This window comes from Fundulus heteroclitus, chromosome 22 (genome assembly GCF_011125445.2).
Source record: "Fundulus heteroclitus isolate FHET01 chromosome 22, MU-UCD_Fhet_4.1, whole genome shotgun sequence".
NCBI classification, from domain to species: Eukaryota; Metazoa; Chordata; class Actinopteri; order Cyprinodontiformes; family Fundulidae; genus Fundulus; species Fundulus heteroclitus.
The window spans coordinates 30,147,995-30,168,071 of NC_046382.1; positions in this window are offsets into that span (position 1 = coordinate 30,147,995).

Sequence of the window (20,077 nt, forward strand, 5' to 3'; positions counted from 1 at the left end):
TCCTGATAGTCTTTTAGGAACTATTTCCATTAAAATGAATCCACATTGTGAATATACCATTACTACTGCAGCCACATGAGAGATTCCCGAGATTCCTTTTCCCAAGTTTGCTTTAATTCGGCTTTGTGCGTTGTATTGAAACGAAGTGATGAACTCTGTCAGAGATCACCACAAAAGCTCTAACACAAACATACACACTCAGACATATGAACTCTTTGTTAAGCTTTCACTGTTTTATTCAGTTAAGATCTTTGTCCCCTGGCACCTCTTTTGTCAGTTCCTCTTTCCATGATGCCGCTTTTGAAGATCACACATCTGACAAAGAGTTACGATGATGTTAATAATAGCCCCATGTAGTGTTATCATAACCATGAACAGAATACTTGAGGCCACAGATTCACTCTCTTCCTGTCCTATTTCTTTGGTGTTTTTAAGCAATTTGCAATGGGAACTTGGCAATGCAGCGCACGAAAGACGACAGGCGACAAAATGGGCCTAATGACTGGCCTTGGGTCAGGGAGACAACTGAAACTGTGAAGGCACTTTTAACCACATCATCAGCAAGGCCACATCTGAGGGCACTGAGGTGACTTGCAAACTGATTATATAAAAGAGGTTATTCAACAAGATTAGACCCGCATGGCACTGGACTAAACAGACCAAAGACAAATATAGGTTAAATGACATACGTGAACGTTGATGCAGATGGTTGAGAGGGAAATTATTGTCTCGCATTTTCTACAAAATTGATTGTAGTTTGAATCAGCAGCTGTCACACTTACACACTCCCACACCCTCAGGTGTATTACATCATCCTGCCCCTATACTGACTGTGCTTTACTCCTCCGAGAAGCTCTCCGTATGCAATATACAGATGAATCTTCTGCATTATGCATAAACACACACACAATGAGGTGAATGAATGCATCAGAAACTGGGAATAGGAGGTTTTCACACATGCAACACACACACACACACACATATATATATATATATATATATATATATATGTGTATGTGTGTCCATGACCGGGTAAACAACTGTACCTAATAGCACCTAGAGGCCAATTAACCAAACTTTTCATGCTTTTAGATTGTTGGAGGAAGCAGAACAACAATTTAACAATGATTTATTTTATTATTATTATTTATAGCTCTAGTGGCACATGTTTTATTGAGAGTGAGCTGACAGGAAGAGGGGGGAAGACATGCGGCAAAGAGTCACGGGTCGGAGTCGAACCCGGGCCAACCGCATCGAGGACTAAAGGCCTCCTAATATGGTTTGCGCTAACTGCTCTGCCACGGGCGTGCCGTTAACAATGACTTTAACAACTTGAATTCAAAAGGTTAAGAAGAATTCTAGACTTTGAAACATATCCATCTATTTATAACATGTAAAGCAAAACTAGAAATGGTATCACACTTTAATTAGTTCTTATTATTAGGTTTACCAGCAGTGATCATGTTTTACTTTTCTTTATTTTCATCACCGTCTCTGCTGGGCATTGTTGTGCAACAATAGGTCATTTATCGCTAAAAAGATTCATATGTGTTGCTGATTTGAAGGTATAGTGGACAATTTTCCTTGCTAGTCTCCGCTTGCTGCACATGTGCACTTCTAGTGTTTATGTATCCGGTTAGCTTTGGTGTTTCGTTCGTACTGGTGCTCACACCGTATACTTTGAAAATGGCAAGAAACAAGTTTATGAGAGGAAAAGAAAGGCCTCAGAAGAAAAAATAATACCGGAGTGGATTTGGGAGATCCTTTCATGCGAACTCACTGAGGAGCGGAAGAGCAGGTCTTGCGCATGAGCAGTTTTTCAAAAAATGACTTGGATGTTTCTTACCTACATTTCCCGAAAAATCATCCATTCTACCTTTAGCGATTGGTTAACTTGATTGAATTAAAGTAATATAGCATGGGCAAAGGTTTCTTCGAAAAAATACATGCATTTACTATAAGAATATAAACTGGCCTACCTTTTTATACAGAAGTACAGAACACGATGCATCCAACTCTATGTAAGAACATTGTGTAACTTTAATAAGCCTTTTTTTCTCTTTTCCTCATTGTTTGCATGTGAACATTATTTAACACAAGATTCTTAGACTTTAGACTTACAATTAACACAAAAAAATCATACATTCGGAGAAGCTGAACTACTGCGTTCGCTGCAACGACCAAACAACAGCAGCAATAAAAAAGGATTGCCCCTTCGTTATTATGTCCACTTCACTACAGACTACATCAGGCTTAACTTACTCTGAAATATGCGTGTGAATGCTCTGTAGTATGCGTGAGGTAGGCATATGGGTTAAAAAAAGCTTAAACTTCTTGCCCTCGGGTTTACAATCAGAAAGGAAGCACATGTGCAGCGTCCTAAATACAAGAGCAATTACTAAGTCAAGGTAAGTCTGCTTTATTGTGCCATTAATCTACTGTCACTTTTGCAGTTTCAGTCAATTTCTTTTAGTGCAAGATGCATATCTACAGTGAAAATTTTACTGCTTTGCCTTATTTTGCATACTTTGGCAATCAGTTTTTGGCATATACTTAAATTCTTAGGTACAAAGCGAGTTTGGAAAACAGAATTTGCTCTTTGGTGTAAAAACAATAGGAAGCAATTTATACAATTCCTCTATACAATACCACATGAGCTTTAAATAAGGTGAAAGATAGAGCAAGTGTGCTGAATGTTTATTACATTTCACCTTGAGTTGCTACTGAAATGTTAACACATCTGAACATGGGCATATATAGGAGACATCTTATTGCATACTTATATAAATAAGTATGCAATAAGATGTCCCTAATGGGCTCATACCTTAACGCATGAATAAATCTAGCATTATAACCATAAACGCAGTCACGGATTCTCATTAAAAATAGTTGCATGTAGATAAACACACATGGACACAATGCTACTCAAAGCCACTTAATAATACAAGTGCAATTTGTCCAGCATGTGTGTTCTCACAGTTGCTGGAACAAACCTCCTTGCTTTGAAGAGCTCATCTTGAATTGGAGGTGAGCTGTGACAGGAACGCTTTGGCTGTAAGCGTCAATCAAGAAGTGCTGAAGCAAGAATGTGCATCACTGACAGTTTCACCTGCTTGCACAATAACTGCTAAAACTATAATTAGTATAAAGGTCACTGAATTATTTTTTTTTTTACATAAGCAATGGTTATTTATAATTTAAAGAAGCAATTAAGTGGACTTGGGGTATGGATAACATTAGACAGTATGTACCCTTTTAACAATAAAGAAAAACGATGACTATCAACTTGGTGAATATGTATGCAAAAATGTCTTACCTGCTTGATAATGAAACGGTGCAAAAATCAATTTTAATAATTCAAAATAGGTCAAGCATCTGCTCTATAGCAGCGACGTCTTGAGCTGAAGCTCTTCTTCAGTAAGCTGAAAGTGAATTTTTTTTTGAGTCATCAGCTCTTAACATGCTGCTGCACATGTTCAGTTGCTACATTGGTAATTTATGTAATGTGTTTGCATTATTTATGTTGATTTAACTGCTATATTAAATGAATATAAACATTTGTAAAGCCTTTCAGTCACAGTAAACATTCATCTGGAGTGAGGTCGAAGACTGTGCTACAATGAGAAACAGATTTTCCATAAAGAGTTTTTGAACTACTTGGCTACAGAATATCAACTATTTTTCACTAAAATAATTCTAGTTAAGACTACTTATTATTCTAAATATAGATAATGCTCATCAACTCTCCAGCTACAATATGGAGAAAACATAAATAACGTAATTTCTGGTATTTGGCGGTGCTTGACACATATTTAGTGTTGAAACAGAAAACAAAACTTTGAGGCATGGTAATTGATTATAGTTCCTATTGAAAACAAAATGAAGCATGAAAGCACATTATTCAAGTCTATTGGAGTTTTGTACAGAATTAAAGGAGCAATAAGTGAAATTTCCCCCCTGTCATTCCTCTATGCCTCCACTACAAATGCAACCTGGCCCACCCTTTCCCCTCCCGTCTCACCCTGCGCATATTTGCAAAGGATAAATTCACAGCAAAACAGCATCAACTTCCAGAGGAACATGTGTAGTGAAGAAGTAACTCATAATTTTATAAAGCTGTTAGGAATAGAGCATTTCGATGCATAAGCGATCACTGGGTACTTTCTGTCGGAGTTCAGCATTTTTTTTAACATTAGGTTTAAAAAAAAAATAAATGTTTTTTTCAGTGGACATGCCTTACAGTGTTGGTGCTTTTTAAAAAAAATGCCCCAAGCACTTTATTTTTTAATGTATTACTATCTTAATAGTAATACATTGCCCTTTTCTTTCTCTACCACACCGACGGCATCAAAAAGAGATCTTATACATGTGTGAAGGAGTAAAAACAAAGTGAGACAAGATTAAGACGGATGTGTTTGACGCATTAGTAAAAATATATAAGTCATTTTGGATGTACTGGGTGAATGTCAAACATTGACACATCAAATCAATAAATCCACATTGGATTGCCACTAATGTTTGCGGTAGAAATGTGAGAGGCTTAGAATGACGTAGTGTTGGACATTTAAATCATGTTTATGCTTTACGTCAGAGCAAACAACAGCGTGTCAGATTCTGCTATGAAACCATTCTGGGGGCCTTTTTTAAATATAGGGCATCTATTGACTGAATAATCTTGTTTGCGGAGCAACAGTATGCATTCGCTGAGGCACCAACTTCTTGAAAAGTGGACCAGCTGGTGTAATTGCATAATATTTAACTGGACTTAGGCAGTTTTGATCTTCAGAAAGTTGTCATCCGTGACTGAAACCTGCTAATCACCGTCTTCCCGTGTGGTGACTAGTGTGCAGATATGTCCAGCAGTATAAGAGTCTAAACTCTTTCTTATAGATGAATATTTCAGGCTTGCTTCAAAGGCTGAAGGGTATTTTCTCTTTTGATTTATGTATTTTAACCTTTTTTGGCAAACATTGCCTCATTTGATTACACCGTGAAAACAGAAATATCAGCATGTAAACATCTAAAACTTCAATCTTATGCAGTGTTGCCAGATAGGGTGGGAAATTCGCCCAATTGGGATTTTTTTTAAACACGGTGGGCTGGAAAAAAACTTGCTTTGGGCGGGTTGTTAAAATTTGAGCTGCTTTTCACAACATTTGAAGGGTTTTTAGGAAGTTTTCATAGGAAAATTATATCAAAACAGTTGTCAGAGTTGTGTGGCAGAAATGTAAGGCTTGTACAATGTAATAAAATTACGTTTCCTTGCACTCATTTTATTAGCTCATTCATTTTCATTAATATCATCTGTCAAACCCGACATAATCAAGGATTAATGGTTACTGGTTAATCAAGTTTCATTATGAAATGGTTTTGGTCAATACCAGTTGTAAAACCCCCAATAAGACTTCAGCTGATCAACAGGTCTCATGGCTGCTGCTGTGTATGGAAGATAAATGTTAGATTGATCTTTACTAGTCAGAGAGACAAAAACAGAGAATGTGTCACAAGATCAGTGTTGTCAGATCTGACAACACTGATCTTGTGACACCATCACAAAGAAATGGCCCAACTAAGTTTTATATCATGCACAATGATATAAAGCAATTTAGAAATATGCATTTGCAATGAAGGTATTTATTTTGTTCTTCATTTAAGACTGAAAGTCCCTGTTTTGGCCTTTCTAGGGGTGGCCAGACCACAACATGAGGGTAATTCAGCCTAAACAAACTTACCTATTTAATATAAATGCACAAAATAACTTAAATAAATAAACAGGAGAAAACTACAATCAAATGAAAAGACAGCCCACCCCCACAAACTCCTCAATACATATAAATTGAAGGTATGTATAAAGTTGCACATGTATACAGGGAAAGGGGTGGCAGGTTGGGTGAATTACTGGCTGTAACATCATTTTATAAGTCATCTCCATCCAGGTAACCAGTCCGTATTCATCTGTTTTCCTGATCCACCAATCATGGAGAGGCACCTGCAGACTGAGAGATACATAAGAAAAAATAGAACACCTTACCACACACCATAACATCATTTACCCAAGAATCAAACATGCCACTAAATGCTCAATACAGCAAGAGGGTTACAACAATCTAGATAAACCATCAGTTATTATATTATCCTTACCTTTTTGGTAACTGATCCGCAGGTTAAAATCTTGCAGCAACAAAGACCAATGAAAAAAGTCTTTGGTAAGAATTGGCCATTTGTGAAAGGAACACTAAGGGATTATAACACTTAAACACTTGTACAGGTTGCACACATGATCCAGCATAAACTTTGGAGCTTTGTAACGCGAGTAATTAGGCAATTTTCAATTGTGCTATAATTAATCTGTCAAACTTTTTTAAAAATGTTTTTTTTTTCCATAGTACCAACGCAAAAGCAGTGCTCTATGCAAATAATCTATACAAACGGGTCAACAACTCCTCTCCATTATTTTTCAGCTCTGGTTTTGTGGTAAAATCAACGGCGCACTACCTGCCAAGAAACAAACAGCAGTCAGACGCCATTAGCACGAGATCACAGCAGAGCATTTTGCAGCTGAACAGTCAGATGTTCCCCTCAGGAGCACAGATCAGAAACAGAAAAAGAGAGCATTGCACTTATATTCACCGGGTGGTTGGAAGCAAGGCTCCAAACAGCAAGCAAGTAAGCATCTGTTTAACATGTCTAAAACCCCAGTGGTTGAAGTTTTTTTTAAACCGAATACTTGCTGCCTAAATCTCACTAACCTAGACATGAAGCTACGTATGTCTTTGGGTTGAACACATGAGCACCCATCATTAACCGAGGGGCGTCTGCATTTCTCTTACAACAGCCAACAGAAAGAGGCAGTAGATACACAATTTCTGGATGAAGCTAAGAAATATGAAGCATCTGTTCTATTTGTTAAGATTTGTTTCCCTCGTTATGGAAGACAGATGGAACCGCCGGCTCTCAAAAACATCTCTTATGCTGTTAATTTCTCTTTCAAGATGAGCTCGCCATGGATCGCATACCTCTCTATTCGACTAATAGATTCCAACATTAAGGCTACATATTTAACTTCATTTAGATGCGACTCAACATTAACTCTATACACATTCCTAATTTAGAGCTGAACATCTCTGTCTAAGCTTAGACTTCATGTCGCCCAGTGTTTTATAGCCCTTATGAACATGAGAAACTTTGCAAAGGGACAAATCAACGTTTCTAAAACTTAAAATAAATGTCAGATAAACACTAACTTAGAGCAGCTGAAATCTTTGATTTGAAGTCTGAACATCGTGAGTCCTTATATTGGTTCAGTCCTCATTTAAAACATGAAGTGTTCCCAGCTTTTATCCGGCCCTTATTGATCTCCTGTGGTCTAATAATTGTGCTGAACACTGACTGTGAGTTGTTAGCTATTTTTATATAGGCTATTTTTCAAGCTGTAAAGTGGGGCATAGATGATAAGTAGTCTACTTAGAGGGGCAGATATATATGTAAATTAGAGCTATTTTTGATTTGAGCTTTAGCTCTTTCTCTGGGGAAAAAAATCCATTCTGAATGTGAGCCAACGTGTTCTGACAGGGCTTTGCTTCACGGGAATTTATGTGACTGACCAACACAGAGTCCTATTTGAAGTTTGCCACAAACAATTTAGAGGACAGGGCAAATGTGTGGAAGGAATGTGTGTTCTGGTCATATTAGCAATAATGCTGTGCAAAACAAACAATGCACATTTCCACAAAAACACCCCTTCTAATCTGTAGCAGTGGTGCTGGCAGCATCATGTTGTGGGGATGCTTCTCTTCAGCAGGGGCAGGGAAGCTTGTCGGAGTTAATTGGGAAGGTAGATGGAGATGAATAAAGGGAAATCCTGAAAGAAAACCTGCTAGAAGCTGCAAGAGACTTGAGACTGGGGCAGAGATGAATCTCTAAACATACAACCAGAGATACAATTGAATGGTTTTAGATCAAAGCCTCTTCGTGTGTCAGAAGGGCCCAATCAAAGCCCACATGCAAATCCACTTAAGAATCTGTAACACCACTTGGAAATGGCCGAAAACAGAAACTCTCCATCCACTCTGACTGACCTGGAGCTATTCTGCAAAAAGGAATGAGCAAATATTTCAGTCTCTGAACTCGGGAGGCTGGTAGCATACCTCACATACTGCACCTCAAAGGGTTTGTATCTATAATAGGAGCAAAAGCTGTTTCTACACACTTTTTTCCACATGGGACCTCCATCATATTGCACTTAACAGTTTCAGCTTCGTATTCACAAAAAAATAAAAATTGAGTATTTGTTTTATTTCCACCTCACAATTACTATGTGTGTTACTTTGTGCTGGTATGTCACATAGAAACCCAATAGAATATACTAAAGTTTGTGGAAACATGAGCAAAGGCTAAAATATTCAAGGGGCTTGATTACTTAAGGCACAGCAAGCTATTCATCCAGATCATAACGCCATATCTAGCTAAGTTGATCGTGATGACTCTTCTGATTTCTTTATATTATTTTTCACAAAGTTTGTGATCAGAAGCCGTATATGAGCAATACAAATTCCCAAAGCCTTCTGCTCGGTTATGTGGACAGGCTGTGTAGGGTATTACAGTAGACCTGCAGCTGATCATGTCAGAGAAAGGCTAGGCCACAGGCGTTTTGTCAATATAGATGGACTCCTTGACAAACAGGCTTTCTCTCAATTGTTTGTGGCCTGTTTGATCTGGGATCATTATGACTTGAGTCAGCTCACTCAGTCTTGTGTGTGTCTTAAGGTCAGACACTGGTGGATAAATATCACTCCTGATGCCTCATCATTAGAGATCAACAAAACAGATATTTATACAGTGAGTTACCAATTTTAGCTGCAACACGTCCTAGCTCATATGATTCGCTTGTACACACTCACACAACATACTTTTATTGGAGTCTTTAAAGATTATGTTCCTATTGCTTTGATCTGTTAGCATCATGTCCCTTTTGTCTTAGCCTTCTCTTGTTTCTTTGTTACTTTTCAAATTAGGATGTAGAAATGACGACAATTCTGATCTTGTGTATTTCCAAATACTTCCTTATTCTGCTCTCGTGCCCCAGCCGGTCTGTTCATGATAACCCATCCCTTTTTATCTGTTTGCAAAAGGTTTTTAATGGTTTTTCCTCTTGAATAGGTTAAATCAGTGTCATGACTTGTTTCTTAATAACTACACTTAGGTTACAGTAGGTGCCAGCGAAAATCTCTGAAACCTCTAAAACCCAAAGCATCTGCAGCAACCGATGTATCTTAATGAAGGCAATATGTGCCAGTGCCTATCAGCAGAGATAGTACATCTTCTTTCTTACATGAATGTTCAAATTATTTTAGGATTTTACTTACGGGTGGTGGTCTAATAGTCGAGCACATTGCTCGTCAAACTGGTGACACGTCACACGACTTTTGCATTTGTCACAGAATTTGAAAAGACTAGGTGTTCACACTTGTAGACTGGATTTATTTTACGACTGGGGATCAAACCCGTAACAATTTTGCCTGCTGATGAATCACAGACTGCAGGATTTTTGAGACCAACTGAAGCAATGAATGCATCAAAGTCTTGTGAAACGACCAAACATACCACTAGGTGGCGATAATGGAGACTATTGTCAGAATTTGAACCCGTTGTACTTCTGTTATGATGCCCTTCTTTCAAGTGTCCATTTGAGGCAAACAACCTCATCCTAAATGTGTAGGATAGTAAGAAAAAGAAAAGTGCGATAGCTGTAGCTTTTTTTCTAGTTCAAACTATGGCATTAAGTGAAATTCATTACCTCGAGAGATTCACCAATCAGAGATTTACAGACAACTTCTGCAGAGTTTCTGCATGGTCATTAAATGTAAAAAAATTAAGAACTTTAATGATAGATCTAAATAGATATATTTTTTATACTAGGTCCTAAATTAAGTCTTTAATTTGAATATTTGTTTTTTCAAAGTGTCTTCTACTGCTTGTTGGCAATAGCAACTGAGAACAAAAGTACATTAGACTTTTCAAAGTACTTCATCTAAGTGTATGCCGGCTGATATGTCTGTTGTTAGTTAGACTTAGACTTAGACAACTTTATTGTAATTTTGTATGTACAGAGTGCATACAGAAGGATATTTTGTTGCATACAGCTTACGACAGTGTAATGGGATTTCAGGTGGAATAAGGCAGCATTACAATACAATATAAAGTACAGCAGTGATCAGATGTAACAGTGCAGGAGAAAAACAGTGAGCAAGAACAGTGTGCAGAGAATTGTTAAACCGCTTTTTATGTGCAAAAATAATGGTGCAAAAAGGCATTTGTATGCAAAAGTATCGTGCAGTGCAAATAATATGTGCAAAGATGCAGTAAACATTGAGTTGTGTACTATTTAAATGGATAATAAAAGTTTGGCAACATTGGCAGTGCCAAATAAAGATGCAAATGTGGTACGGAGTCCAGTTTAGAGTTCAACTGTCTGATGGCAACAGGGAAAACGCTGTTGCAGAACCTGGAGGACCTGCAGCGGATGCTGTGGAACCTCTTTCCAGAGAGCAGCAGGGAGAAAAGTCCATGGTGGGGGTGTGAGGTCTCTGATAATGTTACGGGCTTGGGACACGCAGCGCTGGGATGAAATGTCCTTAATGGAGGGAAGAGAAGCCCGGATGATCCTCTCTGCTGTCCTCACCACTCTCCTCACGTTCTTCCAGTCGGAGGCACTGCAACCTTCTACACCACACAGAGAGACAGCTGGTCAGAATGCTCTCTATGGAGCTTCTGTAGAAGGTCGTGAGGATGGGCTTGTACTTCCTTCGCAGGAATTACAAGCACTTCTGTGCCCTGACCAGGTCTTCACAGACCAGGTGAGGTTGTCCGTGATGTGCACCCCGAGGAATTTGGTGCTGCTGACCAGTGCAGTACCAACTATGGTGAGCAGGTGTAACCCAAACAGGAATATGATGCCAAATGTCATTCTGAATCCAAAAACAAAGTGGGAAGCAAAGAGTTGGTTAAGAATAACGATCTTTCACCACAGATAAAATTACTTTTACAAACGTCATAAATGTGAGTTTCATAATCAACAAACACCTTCTCAGACTTTTTTTAAACTCCTCAGGTTGCATCCAAATGCCTGAGACCTTCTGGAGAGCAGTGGCGCTCCTAAAGCCAGGTTCACACAACAAAAATAAAGAAATTCAGTTTAATTCAATTCAAATAATTTGCCTAGTTTTTGCCCTGATCTTCCCTCTCCAACAATCGTAAGGGTGCCCAAATTATCTGGATGGCTTTTAAGATAATATTATGAGCTAATCCCGTCTTGTGTGGCATGTTAAGTGGGATCCAGTCGCCTTTTCTTTTTGTAATGATTTTTCTCTGTTAAAATTAGTCCACAAACTATCACCATTGTTTTTTTTGTCGTCTGCCAGCTTTATTTACTCTGAACTCACGTTTGATCTCGAGAGGTTTTGCGAGATTACCCGTCTGACACCTTCTGGTTCCTGAGGGAAATTTGCTTGTCTGGTGTGTTGTACTTGCCGTCAGACCAAACCACAACAAACCCGTTATATCTACAACTCTTCATCGTCATGTGTGGGGTCTCTCAGGTTTTGAAAATCAACAGACAATTTTGAAATCTTGCTGTGTGAACCAGCAGACCTTCTTTGACTCTGTGGTGGTATCAGCCATCTTCGGTGGTGTTGTCTGGTGGAGCAGCAGCTTATCTACAGCTGAGGCAGCTAGATAGGCTAATCAGGAAGACTAGCTCTGTTCTGGGATGCCCCCTTGACCCTGTGCAGATGGTGGGAGACGGAAGAACTCTGGCAGAGATAACATCACTGTTGGAAAGCGTCTCCCACCCTGTTCATGAAGCTGTTGCCGAGCTGGAGAGATCCTTCAGGGACAGACTGCTGCAGTCTAAATGCACAGAGGAGCATTATCGCAGATCTTTCCTCCTGTTACACTACATGTCCATCGCTGCTCCCAACAAACACAAACCCACAAATAGTTTACATCCCTGCTGTTATTTGCAGAGGTTTTTTTTGATTTCTTGCAAGTAATCAGTTGTTGTTTTTTATGCACAAATATACATACATATTCTGTAAATTTCTCAACTCACCCTATGTAATTGTTAATAACTGGACAGGTTTGTTAATCTGCATGCTTCCATTAGTTTTTCTCAGTACTGCTGGCACACTTTAATTTCCCCACCGGGGACAATAATGGATATTTATATTCTACTTCTATTCTATTCTAAAAAACAAGCCCTTAACTATAGAGTAGCAATCAGGTTTGTGCAGGTCCTTCTCCAAACTCTGCCCTTTTTAATGACACACAGCCTACTTTAAAGCTCTTGGGGAAAATTGGCTTCTTTTTAAATTGCTGTACAGTGAAAAGTGGAAAAACAAAGAAATGAAACAAGACTAATGGAGTGGAGGTTTGTCGCTGTCTCTGGTACCTGATGCACATGTTTAAATACTGTCTTCAAAATGCAAGCTAGTGTTCCAGAGTTATCCTATTATGCATGTTTCTATAAGCTATATGTGCAAAATGTTATTTAGGTGATTAGATTTGAATCTCTTAGCTTTTTCTGTAGGCATAACACTTAACCCCACTCAAGTTTGCGTTTAATTTTTCATCATTACAGTTAAGTGGAAATTCTATTTATGGAACGACAAGTTAGAGAAAGTTTTGCAAAATGACACATGCTCAAATGAGTGAATATGAACCAAAGATTAATTCATTGACTCTAATGGATTTCTTGAAAAGGGCTAAACAGCGTGTCTTTCAGGAAAATCAATTGGATAGTTTTAATTTAGTGCAGTGTTGTAATGATGCAGCATATGCAACTGTCCAACTAAACAATTGCGTCAGCCTTTTAAATGCCGTCTTGGACACAAATAAAAGCTCACTCATTTTTAATTAATTTATTTTCTTTGCAGTCTTTGACGGTGGACTTCAGACCATTTAATATCAGGAGATATAATGAGCTAAAGGGTTTGGATCCCCTAATGGCTTTTTTTCTCCATCATAAGGCATCAGTCATGTAGTAAAAAGACAAAGATACATTCAGATAAATTATTGCCATCTGGTCCTGTAATAACTTCCATTACACGAAGAACACACTGCATATCTGTAGTTTGTTTAATGCCCTCATATTATCCTAATCCTTTCTGAACTCATCATTCAATAATTTAGTCTGCTCTCTTTTCTGTTTTGCTAAGGAGGCTGTCACACAAAGAAACGCAACAGCAGGTTAAAATACCTTAGGATTAGTGTAACAGGCAGAGAAAGAATAACATCTGTAGCTAAACATTTTAGCTATAGATGTCTACCCATAACCATCTCTTTTGATGGATATTATGCTGCTTATTTTCTGCTAAAGCACTTAGTTTTTGGCTGAAGGAGGGAGTTGTTTGCAAAAGTAAAAGGTGTAATAAACAAATGCAAATTTGCACTAACAATGATTATAATTGATATTATTATTATCAAAAGGGAATACAGAGCTACTTGAAAATAACAATATGCTGCACAGCTCCTTTTTTATATCGAACAGTCATTTAGGAATTAATGGGACCGAGCAGATGTTTTAAGTGAAGTTGTAGGAAGTAATTATCAGCACTAGTTTTATTACCTTTTGTAGACAGATGTGATCACAGCTAGTGGTGGAAGACAAACAGACATTTAGATAGACCACCTGTCTTAGCTAATTGTAGGAATTAATTACAATTCAGACTAAAAATGTTCATGTCCACACGGACCCACATGAGAGAATATTAATTGTTTACTTTCACAAAGGCTGTTGTTAAAAATCATGATTTTTTTTTCCTTCAGCCAAATCCACCACTGTGATAAGATTATGTTGTTGGAATATTCTGGTTGCATCAATTAGCCTCCTCAGTTGATCCGCCTCCTCAGCTGAGTCTACGGAGATCATTTGCAAGCAAGAAGGCACAGGAAAGCACCACACTCTGCCACATTGGTGCCCAAATCCATTTAAAATGTATGCAACCAACTATTGACAGCATATACCATGGAGCACATTGACATACTTTTCAGCTGAGTTTAATCTATGTGTTAAACAGCCTCTTTTTTTATTGGTCTAATGTAATATTGTGGATTTCTAAGAAGCAGTAGTTAGGATTTTCATTGTATAATGACAAAACCTAACAAGAATAAATACTTGAAAAGATAAAACCTAACATGAAATAACAAACATGGATTTGACTTTTAAAATAAAAAAAACTGAGCTGAATAGAGTTTACAGAAGTCTATCTATGTGTCTATCTTTAGCAAAGATCACCAACCCCATGTGTGCATAGCTGTTAAAATGCAATGTTATTTTCCCCTCTAGTCACAGAGCAGGGCAACCTTGTCAAAGTAAAGGAAAAGAAGACTACAAGTGCTTGCTTTGAACCTTGCAAAAAGAAAAAAATAAGAAAAAAATAAAAGAAATCAAAAAACAACCAGCCCTCCAGGGCCAAAACGAATATTACAAGTTTGAGCACCCATGCCCAAACTTGTTCATAATATTAAAAAAACAAATAGGAGTAGGATATATTAAATGTAATTATTTATCTTTGTCAACACAATCAACAAACATGTATTCAAATAGAGTAACTAAACTGACCAAATTGAATAAATGAATAGTAGGCAAAATCAGACAGAACAGGGCCATATTGTTCCTGCTTTTTAATTACCAAGCAATGTATTAAATAATCACCAAAAAATGTTGTGACTTAAAACCATTGAAAACTCTGCTCTGGGGAAAGTAAATGAAAAGAAAACATTGGATATTCTCTATAAAATCCAACTATTTAGAAAGGTGGTGATGCTTTCTACTGAGGTCAAGGGAGCAGGATTGTTCAGGTAGCATTACACTAATAATATATTATTATCAGTATTAATATACCTCGCCAGACATGTTGCTCGACTCAAAACCTACATTTTACTTCAAATCAGAGACCCTCTCTGGGTAGTTCAAGTTAACAATGAGCCTATTATTATGCTGATAAAATAGACAGCTAAACATTTTACCATTTATTCGTCATTATTCAAAAAATAAATACATAAAATTGTTTTTTTTGAAAAAAATTGCAGATGCATTTTGGATGGAAGACTCCTGCATCTAGACAACAAACCCCACCTAACCCCCCACACCTGAACTCCAGGGCTCCCTTTTTTTTTTCTTTTTATCAAGGAAACGTTGAGCAAGTAGCCAGGGAATAGTTTGAGCAGTGATGAAGGATTACACAAACACTGTCATTACCCGTCTGTCTGATGCTGCGAGTCAGAGCAGTTTGGCCTGGTGCTCAGCCCTGCAGGAGGAACGAGAGGAGGAGGGAGGTGCTTTTTTGTTCTCTGGATCAGGTCTGAGCATAATGCAAACACGGGTCAGATATAAAAACACTTTTGGGAGGTATTGATGACAGAGGGGGTGATTTTTAATTGGTGAATGAGAAAAGTTTGGTTCCAGTAGAAGGGCACTTTCCTCATGCAGGGTAAAAGGGCAGGTGCTTGAGCAGCAATAGTGGGCTTTCTGTTCACGTACCTGCTTGCTTGCTTGGAAAGTAGGTCTTCTTCTTCCCCCTTTGTTTTGATGCACTTACCTGTTTAGCGTCTTTGGAAAATATATATCCTAAGCCCACATATATTTTTTTATGCAAGCACTGTTATATAAAAAAAAGGCCTTTGTGGATGCTGCTGTTGGTTTGAATCCTTTGAATGCATTAGGCACAAAGCCGGCATGTAACTCTAATAACAAAGCTAGAAAACATTTTGCAAGAGCTAGCGGAACAACAACCCTCCAACACTTACTTCAAAGTCCCCATCTTGGGTGGTATTTTAGAAAAAGGTTTTAGGTTTTAGTTAAAAGGATTGGTATATATATTTTTTCAGTTTTTACGGAATTTGTTCATTTAAATCATCTGCTTATGAAATTATGAAAGCAACACAATATTGGTCTTTAACTCTAGAACAGTCAACCTTTTTCAACTGATGACGCCCCACCTCCTGATATCTAATCTGAGCAAAGACTGTGCAGCATTAACGGCCCTGGGTGATACTTTAAAGAAGAACTGTACTTTCACTCTTTTTCTTGCCATATCTGCCTCCCAGCCTAGTGAATGTGTATTTATTCTTCTTATCCCATGAAGGACCTTTCTTCAAAGGTGCAAAGTTTAATGTAGCCACTTTTTAAATTTTTTTTTAAACTGGGATGAAACAACATATGTGTGCTCCACCTTTAATGCAGAATGAAAGAAACCATAACAAGTCAACAAGCAAAAGAGCCTTAATATTTCCACCATGGTTACTTGCATTTATATTGTGAAATGAAGATCATGGATTTTTCTTTGGCTGGATTGTAGCTTAAACATATGAACATCATTGGTGCTGATCTGCAGTCATTATTTACAGAACCAGCAGTTTGTTTGTTAGAAAGTTAAATATACCTAATGCTCTACATCATGTTGTCAGTGTTAAAGAAAGAGAATAAGGTTACATTAAATAATTTTTCTCTTAAATCTTATCATCAGAGAGCTAAAGGATGGGTTCAAAAGCTCACCCTCTAAACACTCATATTTTTTGGGTTTGTAAAATGCTTGTAAACCTTTTACTTCCAAGGACCTAGCCTTGTTATTTTTTTAAAGTGATGTTGATCAATAGTTCTCCAGACGCTGAAGGTTTTTCATAAGTTTTTCATTCGGACCCTGACAGTATCATCAGATGTGCGTGATTAGAAAATGACAACGAACAGAAATGAGCACAAAATTATAAAGGTCTGGCTAAAAGAGTTATATCCAAATGAATAACATTTGAAAGTCATGTTTGAAAGTTCTGACAGAGGACCTGGGGGATGCATCATCCTTTCGTTTATCATTTACGAAAGCTCCTTGTCGATACTGATACTATTTTTGGTTGTTAAAACTCTTTTAGATTTAAAGGGAAATCGCTGCCATTGACATTGACATAACATTCTAAACTTTGTCAAACTGGACAGAGAATATCTGTGAACATCAACATTTTAAAACTTGCCAATCTTGACACAGATTCACAATAGAATTGAACTGGGCCAATCTATCACATTTTCGCCTAAACAATTAATAGTCTGGCTGTGTATTTACAGTTGTCCTTTAGAGTGTTTAGCTCAAACCATATTCCTGTCACGTCTGACCAGCTTTGCTCTCCCTGCTTGAAAAAAGCCCCAAAACAAAACAAAAAAACATCCCCACAGAAGGATGCTGCCATAACTTTTTTATTTTGGTTTAGGTGGGGTGATGTGCAGGGTTAATAATTCACCACAAAAAGTAGCTTGGATGTATGCCAAAATATTAAATATTTTCTCTTATCTGACCAGACCACCGTCTTTCACATATCCACTATGTCTTTTACAGTTCTCAAAGCAAACTGCGGGAGGGATTTCTAGTGGTTTTCTTTTTGCCACTCTTCATAAAGGCAAGACTTGCTTAGTGCAGCACTAACAGCTGCCCTGTCGATCTGAGCTCCATCAGAGGTATACAATGGTTGTCCTGGCTGCTAATGCTCTCTGGACCGTAGGTGGACAACTATGCCTTGGTAGGTTTGCAACTGTGCTGTACTCTTTCCATTTTTGCACTATGGATGGAACAGCGCTCCTTGAGATGTTTAACATTTAACATATTCCTTCATAAACTCTACATGCTTAACATTTCTCCACAAATCCTCAGAATATATAACTGTATTTATATCGAGGTTGAATTGCACACATGTTGACTCTAGTTACTAATCAGATACTGGAAATTACTCCTAAAGACCATTTCTTGCATTGGATTTTATTTGGATTGGTGTGTCTGAGTAAAGTTAGCTGAGACAAATAATTTTATTTTTAAAATTGTTATTTTAAATTATGGTTCAAATGGAAAAGCATATATTGCTTTGCCTCAAATAGGCTAGTACAATCTTGTGCTGCTCGATGATATAAATCCCATAATAAAACCATTTGAGAACTCTAAAAAGCCTGAAGAAATATTGTTTAAATAATGCTTTAAAGGATTAAGCAAAAGTCTTACTTCTTGACAGCAAAATGTAAAAAGAGCATGTTATGATACATCCGTGCTTCAGCAGAAAGCAACTGAGCTTTTCTTGTTTGTCAAATAAGTTTCACCTCTCGAACAAAAGGAGATGTAAAACATGAGAGTGAGAGTCCAGTTAGCTTCTTCTTAAACACTTCAGATTGTCATGTTCTGGATGACTGGGAATTTACACCAGCGTACTGGGTGACAAGAATTATTCATGGTAGTGTATAGTCTTAAAGCCATCACAACTAAAATATGTAAAAGAGGCAGCTGTCATCAAAAAAACATGGATCACCTCTTATTTTAAAAAATGGCACGGTCAAATAAAACCCCCCCTCAAAATTAGCGGCTAGTTATGAGCTCTTAGTGACGATAAAATAATTTTAGTCAGAACCATTTTAGTGAAATAGGATAATTTTAACCATCTGCAATTATGGTTCAATTTACTGTAATTTATGTCTGGCAGTATAGCTCTGCTGTGGGACCTCCCTGCCCTTCCGTGTGCAAACGTGGAGCGCCAGAGGGAACGAGAGCGGCAGCAAAGACCTCAGAATGCAGCATCGATGACAACAGACACTGATTAATACAGACAGTTTGAAAATGAGGAGCTGGGGTGGGGGTGGTTTGAAAAATGTGCTACAGACAAAAGCAAAAGTTGTTAGCCCAGAGCGGTATGGACTACACTGTAAGAGATTTGCTTCCTGAATGAGTAGAAAAGAACCAGCTCATCACCTCTTTAAACTAACAGTTTTCTTAATTGTAATTTAGATATGTTCCATTTGTAGTAGTAGGTTTTTCTGCCTATTTTAAGGTTGGAAGTCCCTCCAAAGTCTACACAACTTAATTCCCCTGTCATGATGTTAGTAATGTAACTTCTATAATCAACAATGTCTAGTCTGTGGTTGGATTGAGTCTGAGGCTGATTCATTCTGTGTATTCTTTTCAAAACAAGCCCTGCTATACAGTCAAATTACATATAATATGCATTCGGATGAGGCTCACTTTTCAGTTTAAAAGTATCTTTTGAACATAACAGGTATTAAGCATACATTTCATGAATCCCACATTTACAAATGCAATTTTGTTTTATTGGTCTGATGTTATATTCTAATCTTAAATGTTTTTTCATTAGCTTTAAGCAGAAAATCATCATAATTAACATAAATAAAGACTTCAGACATCAGTCTGTGCATAATTCATCTATGTAATGTGTTTTAATTAATGAATAGATATGCTGAAACAAATTAACTTTTCAATAATATTCTAATTTATTGAATATAGAACTAAAGATAATAAAACATGGTGAAGAAAAAGGTGTTTCTATTCCAAAACACAGCTGAGGACATGATTTAATAGAACAAATTTAATCATTTTAAGAAGCATAATATATCACCTCTGGTTGTGACGATCTGAGTTATGGGCTTGACACATGGGAGGGGACGTTTCTTCCTCTCCATTCATCTCCTATGGAATTTGTGCAATGAGAAATCCATGCATTCTTTCAATAGACCCCTTGCATCTGACGTCACAGTCACGTGATCGGGGGTGCGCGCCTCCATCTTGGTGGGCAGGCTAGCCTGACAGCCCGTCTACTACATGACAAAACGGGTGATTTAGAGCGTACTTTTAGTTAGTTTATTTTTGGAATCTAAGCAATGCCTACGACTTGTTGTGCTCCCGGTTGCACACAGAAGCATTCCAAATCGTTGGATGTACGTTTCTGTCGTTTACCGAAGGATGAGGAAAGAAGAAAGAATTGGATATTTTCAATGAAAAGAGCGCAGGCAGACCCTCCCAATGGACTGGGGGAGCCAACATACTACGAGAGAATTTGCAGTCTACACTTCATCTCCGGTAAATACAACTTAATTCTGCTCTAGTCATTGTTCTACTTAAATAGCGGCGGATGGGAGGTAGCTATCGCTACACGGGCCGGAGAAGCGACCCGTGTAGCGATAGCTACCTCCCCTCCGCCGCTGTCTGAAGCAGCAACAGCGGCTTCTCCGGCCCGTGTAGCTGTTGCTGCTTCAGAC